The following is a 17,450-nucleotide window of genomic DNA, read 5'->3' as shown; positions in this document are numbered from 1 at the left end:
CCTTAAAGGAGAAGTCCACTTCCAGAACAACAATTTACAAATAATTTACTCACCTCTTTGTCATCCAAAATGTTTACATATTTCTGTCTTCAGTCGTAAAGAAATTATGTTTTTTGAGGAAAGCATTTCACGATTTTTCTTTATATAATGGACTTACATTGTGCCCCTGATTTTGTACTTACGTTAGTTTAAATGCAGCTTCAAAGGGCTCTAAACGATCTCAGCCGAGGAAGAAGCGTCTTATCTAGCGAAACGGTCATTTTTGTCGAAAAATAAAAATATATATACATTTTAAGCACAAAAGCTTGTGTAGCAAAGGCTCTAGGATGCGTGTCCACAGAATGTTCTTGAACGATTCGTTCATTTTGAACGGATCTTTAATGTGACTCGTGAAGAACGAGTCGTCTCGGGGAGTGATTCATTCAGTCGCGCATGCGCAACATCCTATTAGGTTCTGTACTGGATTTAGTTCACCTGTTTCGAGTCTTCGGGGTTTTCGAGTGGTTCGTTCATCTTATGTCACTTGATGCTGATTTTGCTAAAAATGAACGAAATGACTCGAAAAAAGATTTGAAAATTTTGCTGAACGAGACTCAAAGGTCCGAGTCGCTAAAATGATCCGAACTTCCCATTACTACTACGAATCACGTCTTCGAATCACCACAAGTTCATCGTCTGTGTACTCACGTCCGACATTGTTGTACCTTTTTGTTTGTAAACAGCGTTTGACTTGCTTGCACTTTCTTAGTCTTGGCGCGTTCGCTTTGTAAACCCTGGGTCTGTGGTTCGGCCTACATTCCGCGTGACCTTTCGATGTTATTCAATAGTACGTGAACGCACATGCCAGAACCTGTGCTACACTTTTGTGCTTAAAAAGTATACAAATTTTTATTTTCCAAAAAAAATGGCCGATCGTTTTGCTAGATAAGACCCTTCTTCAGCTTACCTCTGTGTGATCTTATGAATTCTAGAGAATACACAGCCCTGTTTATAATATATATTTAAATATAGGGCTATACCGTCATCAGGTGGTTACAGCATGTTATGATAGATGAGAAATGGTGCATTCTGTCTAATCACAAATTAATTAGCAGTCACTGTGGATGACAGTTGGTAGTAACTGCCTGTTTTTATCCTATAGAACTTAAAAATATATTAGGAGGATTAAAGCAATATTTTATACAAGACCTTTACACAATGTCTCCAAGCGCCAACATATTTTAAAGGGAAAGCATGATCTGATATGGTATGACGAATAACATTGAGGGAGCTCAAGAGATTAATCATTAATTTGATGATGAATGCAAATCATTTCTCAATAGCTGAATGAGTGCCCTATTAAATAACGACAGTCATAGTTTTGTACATAGTGTGTTCTGCCCGATCAGCCTTCATCATGGCTTTCAACGAGCTGTGTATTTGGAAAGGGCTCCGTTTAGTTTTTTTCCTCTTCTTTTCTGTCCATGGACAAGCCTCAGGACCGTAAGTAGTTTTGTATGTATACGTTTAACCTTGTGTATTATTTTTATACAGTTGTACTGCAAAAGTAGCACCTTGAAATGTCTGGAAATGTGAGCAACCTTAAAGGGGTCGTATTATGCTGTTTTACAAAGGCGCGATTTTGTTTTGGATGTGTGCTAGAAGATACTTTCATGATTGGTGGTTCGAAAAACGTAACATAATTTACATGATTACAATACATTTCTCCCAGCCTGGCACAAATGGCTCGATTAGTTGCGGGTTTAATGAAAGCCCACCTTCCGAAAAACGAAATGTGTTGTGATAGGTTAGCACTGCGTTGCGTTTGTCAAACAGCTTCGATGATATTTCAGTACTGCCCTTGTCAAAGAAGCAAGTTCTGCGTACAACTGTTAGCGCAAGCTAGATTAAAGTGATTATGTTTTAAATATGGATATTTTTCTTGCATGGATTCACTACAGGAGGCCTTTAGTGACCCCTGGAGCTGTTTTAAAAAACACTTGTGATATAAGTGAAGCTAATGTTATCTACAGTGTATGATGAATAAATCTCCTACACACTGCACACGTCTCCCTTTAGAGTGGACTTTGAGATTTGTAACTTTGTACATCTTTTTTATGCTCAAAGATAAACACCACACACTGACTAAAATTCAAAAAGTGAGAAAGCATAATAGCACCCCTTTAAGCTTTATTGGTATTGAGAACTGTATAAAACAACATACTTTTCAACAGATCTTTCATGGTGACATTTCCTGCAGTAATTGAGTCAGGATCTGTGGCCAAACTGTGTGCAAGTCTTCTCAAGCCCAATGAAAGCCTTGTCATGAACATTTATCTGGTTCATGGTGACCAGAGCACTTTACTGCTTCAGAAGAAAGCTGAGGAAGAGTTTCACCGCTGCTTTAATTTTCAGGTTTGCCAACAAGAAATGTGCATTCATATATTCAGACATTTAACTGGTGCTCCTCAGGTGTTAGTGGTAGGGTTATAGTTTAAATCTTAATGCAGTTAGCCAATTATATCCTGGCAGTTAAAAGTAGGCAGAAAAACATGTCAGACTCACATGTCAGATCTCAAACTCACACACTCATTTTGAATTTAGGGCTGTCAAAATTAATGTGACAATAATACATTAACAGTTAAAAAGCAGGCTCTGTTTGACCCTGTAAATCACCCTTGATTCAGGCCAGGGTTCCCTGCTTCAGCTAAATGGCGCTTTTTAGCTACATTAAAAAACAAACAAAAAACACTCAAACCAAAGAACTTAGAAATATATGTATGTTTGAATAAATCTGGCATGAAGACAGGTAGGCCTATTTATGAATACATTGGGCCTCATTCATGAAACTTGCATAAATATATGAGTAAATTCTGAGTAATTTCCGTGTAACACAGACCTTCCCGAAAACTCTCCACCGGATTCACAAACGCTTCGTAAACGTCCGATTTGATAGTTAAATGTGTATGTTAATGAATTCCGATCATTCGTGAATAGGGGGCTCGTGCACGCTCATTCACTATTAGCATAATCCCCGCCTACGAATTACAGCTATGCAAATTGCTTGTCCAGGAGCAGTGTAATATTCTGGTCTACTTTCTCAAGGTTGGCTCCAGTGTAATGCATAAATGCAGAAAAAGACTAATAGACCATATGCCTAACAATAAATATTCAATGTGTCCACCAAAAAGTTTTTAGCCCCTGACAAAATGTCAGGCGCTCTTCTGAAAACGACCAGCTGGCGGCGCTTGAGAACACTTTGGTGGTGGCACAGCGTTTTTCCATCTGAGATGATTTAGGGTGAACGTGATTTCACGAAGTACGACATGTTCCTGGATCAACATCCTTGTTGATCCTGGAACAACATTTCAATCAACCAATCAGAATTGAGGGATAACTTTTCAGGAAATGTCAGTTTTATGCTTATGATCACAGATCACAGATTCTTCTCGTTAATCAGCTATCATTTTCCTCTGATATTAGGAATAAATTATAGTTAGGGTTAGGTTTAGGGGTAGGGATTGGGTTAAGTCTATATTTTTGGACAGTAATGTTGATACAGGATCAATAAAAGATGTTGATCCAGTCTTATTTGGCAAAATCACTGCGACCGATGCTTTAGTTGCTATGATTTGGAATATCCACTGCGGCAACGTATTACTAGTATCTTATTTTTAAGAACTGTATTAAATATAAAAAGAAGTAACCAGTAATATTGATTTCTCCATTGTTATAGGCAGTAAGTTAGTTGTACAAGTGGGATGGTTGGGTTGTTCGGTATTTGTCCCGCCACTCCTCTTTTTATGGCTCGGTGAATATTACGTGACAGTGACGAGTGCACGGTGCACGTTTCTTTCGAACCAACTAACATTTTGAATACGAACATATTCATGAATTTGAACGTTTACGTCAGAACGGCTTTATGAACGATTTACACGTAAATTCGTTCTGCTAGCGTTTCATGGATGAGGCCCATTATGTGCTAATGAGTTGTATACAGATATTTGAATTGTTATTTGAGAGTCATTGTGATTTCAGAAAATAAATAGAAAGGGTTCCCTGTGTAGTTTGCTTTTCACTCAAGGTGAGGAGCAAGAGTATGGCTCATAAATGAGGAGCACAAGAGGGTTAAGGTTTGTTTAAATAACATGTGACTCAACAGACTCCTCTGGTAGAAGCAGAATCAGTGCAGACAATGAAGGCAGAAGTTCGGGGGAAGAACTTTAAGATGTCTGAAGAGAGGAAAGTTGTGTTTAGACGATACTACCCTTTAACCTTTATCCAGACTGACAAACCCACGTATATTCCAGGACAGACAGGTGTGCAGTGAATTTTTCAGGTTAAAATATCACTGTTTATTCTGTTTCACTCTGTTGATGACATATTAGTTTTATGAAGGAGCTTTAACTGTGTCCAGAGGACAAGATATACAGATATATAACTATTTTACAAAGCCTCCACTGCATCTCACAAATGACAAGTGTAACCTCATGTTGTAATCTCATGTTATCACATTTCACTCATTTCACAGTGAATTTCAGAGTTGTCACCATGGATAGAAATTTTGTACCCTTTGATCAGAAGGTTTGTGCCATTTAAGCAAAAGTGACATTTTAATTTTCTGCACCATACCCTAATGCACCAGCAATAAATAGATTGCATGCATTTTTTTTAAATTTACTATTTATTTTCTTGTTTTTAGTACAGTACAGTGTTGTACAGTGCTGGAGGTAAGCACATGAAACCTGTCTTTTGGAGCCTTTCATGACATTCACAACAAAATTTTGATGTAATTTGCTACTTGCAGATACTGAATATTCAGTGATTACAGATGTATGTAGATAACCGTAACTAAACTATCTCAGCACTGCATGTTTTTTTGGGATTATAAGGACAGTCAGTATAACAGGATTGGTCAGTGGACAAATATTTCCTCAACAAGGTGGATACTGCAGCTTTCTCATGAGTTGAACCCAGAGGCCCGTCAAGGCAGATACAAACTGAAGGCTTATATTGGTGAAGGATCAATCACACATATTTTTGAGGTGAAGAAATATGGTAAGTGATATCACAGAATGTTACATCATTAAACCTCATTCATAAACCTTATAACTGATTCCCTGTACTGGATTTCCAGTTTTACCCAAGTTTGAAATTACCATGAAATCTCCAAAAGAAATAAGTTTCGCTGATAACGACATGAATGTGGAGGTTTGTGGGAAGTAAGTGAAGGTTTATTCTGTTTTATTGCATTAAAAATCAACAACACATGACAAATTGCACCGTGTCATTATTTACTGAACAAAAATAAAGCCAAAATGTAAAAGCCATGTGTGACAAAGTTAGAACATTCTTACTGTTAATATTGGAATTAAAAGGGTAAATACTATTTAGGTGTGTAATTTAACTTTAGGTGTGTGTTAACCCAATGCCAAGGAGGTAAGACATCAGCAATCATCTTAGAGAAGCAAATGTTGCTGCTATCAATCTGAGAAGAGTAATACGGCCATTTCCAAACTATTTGAAGGTTATTCACAAGTGGAAGACATTTAAAACAGACACCTCTCCTTCCAGGAGTGGACGTCCCAGAAAATTCACCGCAAGATCAGACCGTGTAAAGCTCAGAGAAATGGCAGACAACCCAAGAACTACACCTCAGACTCTACAGGCCTCAGTTAACATGGTAAATTATGAAGTTCATGACAATATCATTAGAAAAATATGGGAAAAAAATGGCATGTTTGGAAGGCTTGGCAGAAGAAAGCATCTTCTATATAAAAAAAAAACCAATGCAGCAGAGTTTAGGTCTGCAAAGTTGCATCTGAACAAAACACAAGTCTTCTAGAATAATGTCCTCTGAACAGACGAGAGTGAAGTGGAGATGTTTGGCCATAATGCACAGCACCAGGTTTGGTGAAAACCTAAAGAGCATATCAGCACAAACACCTCATACCAAAAGACAAGCATGCTGGAGGAGGGCTGATCATTTTGGGCTTGTTTTGTAGCCACAGGACCTGGGCACCTCACGGTCATTAAGCTGGCCATGAACTCCTCTGTATATCAAAGTATTCTAGAGTCAAATGTGAAGGCATTTGTCCGACATCTAATGTTGGGCCAAAATTGGGTCATGCAACAGGACAATAATCCCAGGCACACCATCAAATCTACAACAGAATGGCTGAAGAGAAAAGAATCAAGGTGTTGCAATAGCCCAGTCCAAGTCCAGAGCTCATTCTGACCTAAATGCTGTAGTGAGAGCTGTGCATAAGCAAATGCCCACAAACCTCAATAAACTGGAGCAATGTTGAAAAGAGAAGTGGTCCAAATTCCTCCAGAACGATGTGAGAGACTGATAAAGTCACACAAAAAATGAATGCTTCAAGTTATTGCTGCTACAGGCAATTGAAACATTTTTTATCATATAGTCTTTGTAATGGATGTTTTTCATGGATGTGTTTGTGGTCTACCTGCAGATTAGTGAGACGGGCTGTGCCTCCTTTACTTTGGACACATCAGTCTTTTTTAACTCTACAAATGAGATATTTCTAAAAGAACAACTTACCGTAAAAGTGAATGTAACAGAAGAAGGAACAGTTGACAGATTCAAGGAGAACTCGCACAACTGGATCGAAAAAATACATATGAATAAATGTAATAAACATTAAATAAATGTTTTTAGAAAGTTTTTTTTTTTTTTCTAGAAAACACCTTGAGCAGATCTGAAACCATACCAAAATTTATGAGCGTGGGTCAGTTATACAGGGAAAAGTATGTCTTGTTTCTTTCTACATTAACTGTTAGCAGTGTTGAAGTTTACTGATTTTTTCTTTTTCTATTGAACAGATAAAACTTGCAAATTTCAAAGGAGCGCCTCTTCAAAACAAAGAAGTTTGTCTTTTGGTCAGAAACAGCTGTCTTAAGCAAGACTTCAATCTCACTACAGACAGTGATGGATTGGCTACTTTCTCTCTTAATACATCTAGTTTTTCTAAAAGTGATATTAATTTGATGGTACGATAATCAGTTTTTACCCATCCAGGGTTTGATCAGTTGATAACTTTGTTGCACAAAAAATAATTGCAATTCTTTGTTATTCAGGTTAGCGCATATCCAGAGTTTTATTTGCAAGGCGGTAAAGTACTTTACTTGTCTAATGAACAAAAAACAGTTCACTTTCTCCGACCCACCACTCCATACACCCCAACACTAAGTGAACTGATTATAGAGAATATTGAGCAACCATTAAAGTGTGATGCTGAGTTCACAGTGACCATCAACTATTATTTATTGGAGAGACTGTTAAAGACATTTAACAAAAACTGACATTGTCTATATAGTGAGTACAATGGCTGCATGTTCACTGACTATGTACAGTATTATGATGCATTCTTCTGAGATTTTCAATTTGTCATCAAAGTGTCATCTGTCTGTTTCAGGTCTTGTCCAGAGGAGTGATTGTTCATCATGGATATGAGAAGGTTGAAGTGAAGTCTTTTAATGGAGCAGCAAGTGGCTCAGTGTCGTTCAAACTGTCTGTTGTTTCAGATCATACTGTGTTCTGCCCAATGAAAATGTTGTTGCTGGTAGTACAAATTTCAAGCTTGAAAAGTGTTTGAAACACAAGGTATGGGGATAATTTAAATGTTACTGTCTTTAAACATTGTTTTAACACCACAAAATGGCTCCACTTTCTGACAGTACTAAAATGACATCCTGTTGGTGTTGTCACAGGTGTCTCTGCAGTTCTCTCCTGCTAAAGCAGTTCCTGGTGAGAAAAACACTCTTCAGATCTCAGCTCAGCCTGGTTCACTGTGCGGCCTCAGTGCTGTAGATCAGAGCGTCCTGATCCTGGAGTCAGAAAAACGTCTGGATATTGACAAGAAAATAGTGGAATCGGTTCAATGAGTCAATGCTACCATTATGCACTGAACATTTCTAACTACATTTTACTGTATTGTGTAACACAACAGAGACTCTGGATCAGCTCAGGTTCCTGTCACAGTTCCTGACACCATCACCTCTTGGGAGACGGAGGCCTTCTGTCTGTCCTCCAAAGGTCTGGGTCTGGCTCCTCCTGCTCAGCTGACAGTTTTCCAGCCCTTCTTCCTGGAGCTCTCTCTGCCGTACTCCATCATCCGTGAGGAGATCTTTGAGCAGAAGGCCACTGTCTTCAACTATCTGTCCAAGTGCATCATGGTGAGACTTCAGACCTCGTCGTCCAATCCAATCATATGAAATATGCCACTAATCATGTGTGTTTGACTGACAGGTTAAAGTGACTCCAGCTCCTTCCTCAGACTACACTGCAGGCTGAAGGAACTGAAAAGACAGAGACCTACAGCTGGTTACTGTGTCCAAAGGGTTTGTCTGCAGACAATATTTAGCATCTTAGAGTTTCTCTGCTGATCACTGATATGTGTTTCTGTCTCTGTGGTTCATAGGTGACAGTCTCTCAGAGGAAGTGGATCTGACTCTTCCTAAAGATGTGATAGAGGGATCAGCCAGATCCTCTGTTTCAGTCATTGGTAACATTTACATACACAAGCAGAAATGAGGAGTTTGTGTTGGGGTTTCTAAAATGTTTTATTAAAGTTTCATTTGTATTTGGTTTGTAGGAGACATATTGGGTCGTGCACTGAGGAATCTTGACGGATTATTACAGATGCCATACGGCTGTGGAGAACAAAACATGGCTATTCTTTCTCCCAATATTTACATTTTACAGTATCTGGAAAACACAGAGCAGCTCACCTCAGCCATCTGAGAAAGAGCCACCGGCTTACTAAGAAGCGGTAAGAGAAATCAATCATGTCCAAGAAAAAAATACTGAGAAATTATCAGACATCCTGTTTCATTTTTTGTAACTGAGGTAATACACTTTATATGTCTGCAAAATTAAATGATTGCTGAATAAAGGGTTAAAGTCACATTACTGAACACATTTATTTCTCAGGACACAGTGGTGGCTCTTCAGGCTCTGTCTTTACGCCACCAAAGTGTTCAGCTCTGACGGCTCCAGCACAGTGACTGTACAGTCAGCAGGAGACACTCACCACTTTGATGTCAATCAGGACAACAAGTTACTGTACCAGGAGAAGCAGCTGCAGAACGTTCCAGCCAAATACAGCACTGAAGTGAAGGGCTCAACCTGTGTGTCTGTGCAGGTCTGTAGTGCGTTCATTTTAACTGACTCACGCTCAATCTGTCTTTCCTTTCTTGGTATTTTGTGGTTATTCTGCTGTGAAATGGAAAATTAATGTGTTTTTGTTCATGTTGATTGTCTCAGATTGCTCAATTCTACAACATTCCCACTCCTACTGAAGCTAAAACATTGAGCATTGATGCTAAGATTGAAGGAGATTGCAAGAAAACCTTTGGACAAGACCTATTGTTAAATTTCACTGTGAAGTAAGAACAGTAACTTTATGCTGCAAAACTTGATTATGGTTATGGCTTTAGTTCATGTGGTGTTTGGTCACCCAGAGCAAGAGTTTTGGTTGGTTTAGATTACAAGAATACTCTGTTAGTTTTAGGGAATTTTCAAGTTCAGTGAAAGTAAATGGTAAATGGCTGTTAATGTTGAAAGTCTGTTATTGGTTACAAAAGCAATGGGGTGTGGCCTGTAATTGCCTGCAGGGGTTAGAGAGCTGATGCAATATCAGTCTTTTTCCTGTCGGCTTTGATGTCGATATGACGGTTGTAGTTCTGAAATAAAACCCTATTATTTGGTTACTCCCGTTGTTCCAGTGCCGTGTTTCAGTAAAACCTCTAAACAAACCCTGACTGTCTCTAGACAGCACAGAAGTGGCGACGAGGATGGGATGTTTTACCGTACGGAGACAGAGTTATGAGTAACTCCGATGAGGCCTGCGAACGGAGTGAACATTTGTAAGGGTGACGACGAGAAGAACCGAGAATAATGGCTTTTGGAAAGCCCGATGATTTTCACTTTGATGAAAGTGAGGAACAGTTTGATGCCTATTTGGAAAGGCTCGAACAGTATTTTGAAGCAAACGATTTAAAGGACACCGACGAGAAAACGAAAGCGGTGTTTCTAACGATTGTTGGAAAAAGAACTCATAGTTTGTGGATGGATTTATGCACACCTGACAAACCATCGCAGAAGACGTATAAAGAGCTGATCGACCTGTTGAAAACACATTATGTGCCTCGGATGAATTTCATTGCAGAAAGATGCAAGTTCCACGTAAGGAATCAACTGGAAGGTGAATCGATAAGTGAGTATGTCGCTAATTTGAAGAAACTGTCGGCTACTTGCAAGTTCGGACAGTTTTTAGATGAAGCTCTACGCGACAGATTTGTGTGTGGAGTAAAAAGCACCGAGTTGGGAGATCGGCTGTTAACGGCCACACATTCTAGAGACTTAACACTTGCACTTGCTATAGAGATGGGACTGGCATTTGAAGTGACTGTAAAGAGCTCGCAGCAGTTTTTGCAGAAGTCTTTTAAAACTCATGTCGTGGAGAAAAAAATTGGTGCCAAGCCAAAAGAGACAGTTACTAGGCCATGTTATCGGTGTAATGGAACTGGACACAAACCAGAAGTTTGCCGGTTTAAGGATGTTGAATGTCGCGAGTGCGGAAAGCGCGGACATATTGCGCGAGCCTGCCGGGCACGTCTGAAAGATAAAAAAGACGTCAAGCCTGCTAGGTGGACGAAGCACTTGGATGCTGCGGCGATTGAGGACCTACCAAATCCGCGACCGTTGGAAGCAGTGAGAAGCAACGAACGCCCTGCATTGAGTACCCGAGCGCACGAGCACGAACGCAGAGCAGGTTGCAACGTACCCCAGCCACAGACAGATCCTGATACAGTGTCGGAACGACCAACCAATGAGGATTGCAGCGAGAGTGCAATTAAAGGGACAGAACTGTTTGCTATTGACTCCAATGTGAACAAGTTAGACAAACCCTATTATGTATATGTCAGGATAAATGGTCTGCGTGTAAAAATGGAGGTAGATACGGGAGCCGCAGTTTCGGTCATATCTGAAAGATTGTACCTTCGCAGATTTCACAAGGTAAAATTATCTCCTGCCAGTTGTGTTTTGAAAACATACAGTAAAGAGTCTTTAAAGCTAAGAGGGAAAATTACTGTTAAAGTAAAGTGCAAAGACGAGACACACCTGCTAGATTTGATGGTTGTAAAAGGGAATGGGCCATCTTTGATGGGAAGAGACTGGATTAGTCAACTGAACCTAAACTGGTTCCATGTACACAAACTGGTTGGTGAAACAGTGGAACAGTTGTGTGACAGATACTCCTCTGTGTTTCAATCTGAGTTAGGTATGCTGAAGGGCATCAAGGCAAAATTACATGTAAAGAAGGGCGCTGTGCCAAAATTTTGTAAGCCACGTCCTGTGCCATATGCTTTAAGAGATATGGTCGACAAGGAGCTGTCTAAGTTAGAAACCGAAGGTGTGATCTCCCCTGCCAGTTATAGTGAGTGGGCAGCTCCTATTGTGTGTATTCCCAAAAAGGACAATAGTGTAAGGATCTGTGGAGACTACAAGGTTACCATTAACCCTGGGTTGGAAGTCGAACAGTATCCTTTACCCAGAACTCAGGATTTATTTGCAAAATTGTCAGGTGGTCAGAGATTTACTAAGTTGGACTTATCTCAAGCATACCAACAGGTTCCACTTGAGGAAAGCTCCAAACGGTATCTGACCATAAATACCCCAAAAGGGTTATATACCTTTAACCGATTACCTTATGGGGTGGCTAGCGCACCTGCGATTTTTCAGAAAATCATGGATCAGGTATTGCAAGGTATGGATGGTGTAATCTGTTACCTTGATGACATCTTGATTACTGGAAGGGACACAAAAAAGCACATGGAAGCTCTAGAAGGAGTTCTAAAGAGGCTTCAAGCTTACAATCTCAAAGTCAGAAAAGACAAATGTTCTTTTTTTCAGACTAGTGTTTCTTACTTAGGGCACGTCATTGATTCTGAGGGTATTCACCCCATGAAGGAAAAAACAGATGCCATTGAAAGGGCTCCAGCGCCTACAAATGTATCTGAACTCAGATCATTTTTGGCTCTGTTAAATTGCTATGGTAAGTTCGTTCCGAACCTTTCCACCATCATACAACCTATGACAAGGCTGTTGCATAAAGATGTAGAGTGGAAATGGTCAAAAGAATGCCAGATGGCCTTCGAAAACTCCAAGAGGCATTTGATGTCAAATCAAGTTTTGACCCATTTTAACGCAGCATTACCATTAGTCTTAGCTTGTGATGCCTCTCCTGTTGGAGTGGGGGCTGTAATTGCTCACAAAATGAGTGACGGTAGTGAAAGACCTATCGCGTTTGCTTCTAGAATGTTGACAAAAACTGAGAGAAATTATTCTCAAATCGAAAAAGAGGTTTTGGGGCTAGTATTTGGAGTGATGAAGTTTCATGATTACTTGTTTGGGAGACAATTCATTCTAGTTACAGACCATAAGCCTTTGCTGAAAATTCTAGGCCCTAAACAGGGGTGCCGACCCTTGCTGCCGCTAGAATGCAGAGGTGGTCTTTGATTTTATCTGCATACCAGTACGAAATCCAATACAAAAGGTCCGAACAGCATGGAAATGCTGATGCCTTATCAAGGCTGACTGTAAAAGAGGATGATCCTGTCCAGTCCAGTACAGTGTATAGACTGTCGTATCTGGAAGAACTTCCTGTGACAGCAAAAGAAATCGCACACGAGACAAAGAAAGACCTCATTCTCAGTAAGGTGAAAGAACATGTAATGTGTGGCTGGCCAAAACATGTAGTTGATGAAGCACTCAAACCATATTTTTCCAAGAGGTTTGAATTGTCCATCGAAGATGAGTGCCTTCTTTGGGGGTATAGGGTAGTAATCCCTGAGAAAATACGGGAAAGGTTATTGGCTGAGCTTCATGATAGTCACTGGGGTATGGTAAAAATGAAATCTTTGGCCAGGAGTTATTTTTGGTGGCCTGCCCTGGATGTAAATATTGAGAATGTAGTCAGTCAGTGTGGGGTGTGTCAACAGCAGCGTAGCATGCCCTGCCCTGTTCCTGTGCATCCCTGGAAGTGGGCGTCAGGCCCTTGGGAAAGAATTCACCTAGATTTTGCAGAAGATCATCAGCAGATGTTTTTGGTGGTGATGGATGCTTATGCTAGATGGCCTGAGATTACGCCTATAAAAAACACAACGGCAACACAGACCATAGAGGTGTTGAGAGATTTGTTTGCATCGTATGGTCTTCCGCAGGAAGTTGTAACAGATAATGGACCACAATTTACGTCCTGAGAATTTGAAAACTTTCTAGAGCTGAATGGGGTTAAGCACACTAAGTCTCCAGCCTATCATCCTGCTTCCAATGGATTGGCTGAGCGCTTAGTGCAGAATTTAAAAAAAGCACTTGCAAAGAACAGGACTGTAGAGCAGAGAGCGATTCGTCATTGTGTTGCAAATTTTTTGTTCAGTTATCGAAACACCCCTCATAGTACTACTGGCAAGACACCAGCAGAACTTTTCCTTAAAAGATCAGTCCGTAATCGACTGTCTCTTATCAAGCCACGGTTTTCACCAACATTGAAGTTTGACCACTCTAAAAAGTTTGACAAACCCCGTAAAGTCAGGACCTTTACTGTGGGTCAGCAGGTTCTGGTAAAAAATTACAGGGGAGGGGAGAAATGGTGGAGTGGTACCATTTCAAAAGTTCTAGGTCCAGTAACATATCTGGTTGATGTTAATGGAAACTGTGTAAAGAGACATGTGAATCAGATGTTGAGTAATAAAGCAATGTGTAACAGCAAAGTAAATGACGGTGCTCCTTACCAAGTGAAAAACTGGGACTGTGATGACTTGAATGTGGATATTGCAAAAGACAAGGAAACTCACGGGATCGACAGAGCTGAGACTGAGTCAGTGGCAGAGTTGGAAACTGGAACACTGCCAGCGTCATCAATAACTGAAACTGTTCTTATAAGTAATCGTCCTGTTAGGAAGAGATGTGCCCCGCAGAGGTTGAACTTGTAACCTGTACATTTTTTTTTTCAAATTGGTGTAAAGGTTGTTCTCCTAAAAGGGGTAAAAGTTTGAAATTTACAGGGGAGGAGCTGTGGTGTTTGGTCACCCAGAGCAAGAGTTTTGGTTGGTTTAGATTACAAGAATACTCTGTTAGTTTTAGGGAATTTTCAAGTTCAGTGAAAGTAAATGGTAAATGGCTGTTAATGTTGAAAGCCTGTTATTGGTTACAAAAGCAATGGGGTGTGGCCTGTAATTGCCTGCAGGGGTTAGAGAGCTGATGCAATATCAGTCTTTTTCCTGTCGGCTTTGATGTCGATATGACGGTCGTAGTTCTGAAATAAAACCCTATTATTTGGTTACTCCCGTTGTTCCAGTGCCGTGTTTCAGTAAAACCTCTAAACAAACCCTGACTGTCTCTAGACAGCACAGTTCATTCAACATTATGTCTGATGGATCATATTTTCTCTTTTCCAGATATATAATGGTCCACAGGCAAGATCTCTCACTTCTGCTTGGCTTTTCAAGTGCCGGCTTGTTGGACATGTGACACATATCATCTTATCTATACATATATATATCTACAGAAGTGCCATTCAAGCACATCATTTGTGGAGCGGGTCGATTCTAAAGATGACCATGTCATTGTGCATTTAAAAAAGTTGAGAAAACAGCAACATTCATATGATATGTTAAATTATTCACAGTTTTCATGATTGATGATCCTGTTTTTAGGTTCCAAAAAATATTCCAGCAAATCTCCAGATAAAATTGAAACAGACTTTTCCAGTGAAGAATCTCAAACCAGCTGTGATTAAAGTGTATGATTACTACCAAACAAGTAAGATTTCATATGCCTTTTCCTGTGATTTTCTTATGCGATTCAAAAGTATTTATTTCTTTTAAGCTAATTTCTCTGTATCAACATTTCCCTCAGGTGATAGGTCAGAGACAGAGTACTCATCCCACTGTAAATGAAGTGTCATGCTCCAGATCTACAGCTTAGATAATGATGTTTAAATGTTCAGTAAATGTTTAATGTTACATGTGGCCTGTGGTGTTTATCAAATCTGAACACATTACGTAGTTTCAGAGAAAATTATTGCTTGTTATATTAGGGGTCCCTATTTTGCCTGAGAGTTCTTTAATGCCAAAATAAACACGAATCAGTGTCAAAACCAGAAGAGCCACCCAAAATTCAAATTCAAGATTCACAGTAGAGATAAACAGAACAAGGTTCAAAATAACCACTAAACCAATGCTTGCTTAAAATTGCTTGCTAAGATAAGTGCGAAGAGAACAGAAGCCATACATACTATTTTTTATTTCCTTGCCTTGAAATTAAAAAACAAAAAAAACAAAAAACAAAAAAACAAACAAACAAACAAAAAAAAAACACATCGTATAATATAATATCATGTAGCAGGAAGTGTATTTTAATTTTACATGTAATATTACACAACAGCTTTGGCTGACTTTGAGAAGCCATTTACTGTTATTGTGCAAGCAGAGAACAAATTAACAAATGAAAACAATAACTTACGGTTACTCTCCCACTCAGTTTGAGTGGGTGTACATGTATGTACTACTGGATGGTAATTATCAGTCGTTGTAGCCCACTATTTGCCTACACAGAGTTAAAGGTCAGTAACTGTGCATTTCTGTTTTCAGAAGATCACATGTTTACACTTACTTAGTACTTTAAAGATTTCAGTTCAAGATTTCAAAATCGAATGCTTCAACTTCTCTTTTGACTGCAAATAAAATGACAATTTTGACTGCTTACATGCTCTGACATTCTAATATGCAACATTTAAGTTGTTCGATTCAGAATTGTATTGTGAGGAACATTCATGAAGACCTGAATGTTTATTTCATGTTTATTTTGTGCAAGAGTAAAGCTTTTGTACAGCTTTCTCTGTCTTTATCAAACTCATCATCATGAATTAACAAGCCAATGTACATTTGCACAGGTTTTTCAAACTGCATTGCCTACATGGTTGAATCATTAATCAAATGATCAATAACATTGTTTTTAAAGGACCTCCTTTAGTATGAGAGTCCTTTTTTAACAGACGTTCCCGGTTAATCTCATGATAACTTGTCATCATGGCACTGAAAGTTAGCTGCTGTTGGAAAGGGCTCCTTCTGTTCTCTTTCCTTCTTGTCTGTGTCAATGGACAAACATCAGGGCCGTAAGTTTTCAATGATTTCTGCTGAAGACAATAAATTATTCACTTAGTTCACTGTGCTTTTTTTAGCAACAACTAGCAAAGTTTTAGTTTTCTAGGTGTGATAAATTATTAGTTAATTGTTGTGTAGGTTCTGATGTGATTTCTTCTGTATTTATTTAACTGATCTGTGTTGCAAGGTAAATGTTTGCTCTTTGAAAGACATCTTAAAGCATGTGTAGGAAACGTGCATATCTAATGACTCAAGCAATTTTGTGTCATTTATTATCTTTTAACAGATATTTCACAGTGACGTTTCCTGCAGTGATTGAGTCGGGATCTGAGGCCAAACTGTGTGCAAGCCTTCTCAAGCCCAATGAAAGCCTTGTCATGAACATTTATCTGGTTCATGGAAACCAGAGCACTTTACTGCTACAGGAGAAAGCTGAGGAAGAGTTTCACCGCTGCTTTAACTTCAAGGTCTGTCATTAGTATTAGTATATGAATGTATAATCAAAAAATGTATTTTCATCATAATGCATCTAGATTTTTGAGATTATTTTTGAGATTTTTGAAATTATTTCTCATCAGGCTCCTCTGGTAGAAGCAGAATCAGTGCAGAAATTAAAGGTAGAACTTCAAGGAGAGTCTTTCAAGCTGACTGAAGAGAGAAAAGTCATGTTCAAACCTTACCATCCTCTGACCTTTATCCAGACTGATAAACCCATCTATACTCCAGGACAAACAGGTGAGCTGTGAATGTTTGAAAATTAAACCTCAGTAAATAACGCTGGTGTCACTGACATCTAAACCCTGATCACAGCTGATGTAGTACATAAATAAAGTAAAGCATGTTATTGTTGTGCAATGAACTGATGTAGAAGCATAGGTCAATAATTACTGATGTTCAAAAAGCAGCAGATGGTAATTAGGTGAACAGTTCAATTGGTTTGTAAACAGAAAAGTGGAGCAGACACTGGAAAGAAGACAAGGATAGGCTATTCATTACTATAAATCAGTAACTATATTACTATTTTAAGATATCTAGAGATATGTGGATCTTTACATGTGATAAACCCTTCATGGCTGTCTGGAACAGTGTTGGGGAAAGTTACTTTTAAAGTAATGCATTACAATTTTGCAATACTCCCTGAAAAAATAACAAATTAGGTTACTTACACTCTAAAAAGCGCTGGGTTAAAAAAAAAAACCCAACCTTAACTTAGCCGCTGGGTAACTATGGGACAGAACACGCGTTGGGTTGTTTTGACCCAGAATGCTGGGTTGTATATT

The 17,450-nt window shown here is 39.1% G+C and overlaps 1 pseudogene; it reads left to right on the top strand.

Moving 5' to 3' along the window:
• Nucleotides 1-298: 298 nt before the first annotated feature.
• Nucleotides 299-16,098, top strand: LOC127176922 (alpha-2-macroglobulin-like protein 1; annotated as a pseudogene).
• The last annotated feature ends 1,352 nt before the right edge of the window (nt 16,099-17,450 follow it).

This window comes from Labeo rohita, chromosome 15, assembly GCF_022985175.1.
Source record: "Labeo rohita strain BAU-BD-2019 chromosome 15, IGBB_LRoh.1.0, whole genome shotgun sequence".
Lineage (NCBI taxonomy): Eukaryota > Metazoa > Chordata > Actinopteri > Cypriniformes > Cyprinidae > Labeo > Labeo rohita.
This window is presented reverse-complemented; position numbering and strand designations above follow the sequence as displayed.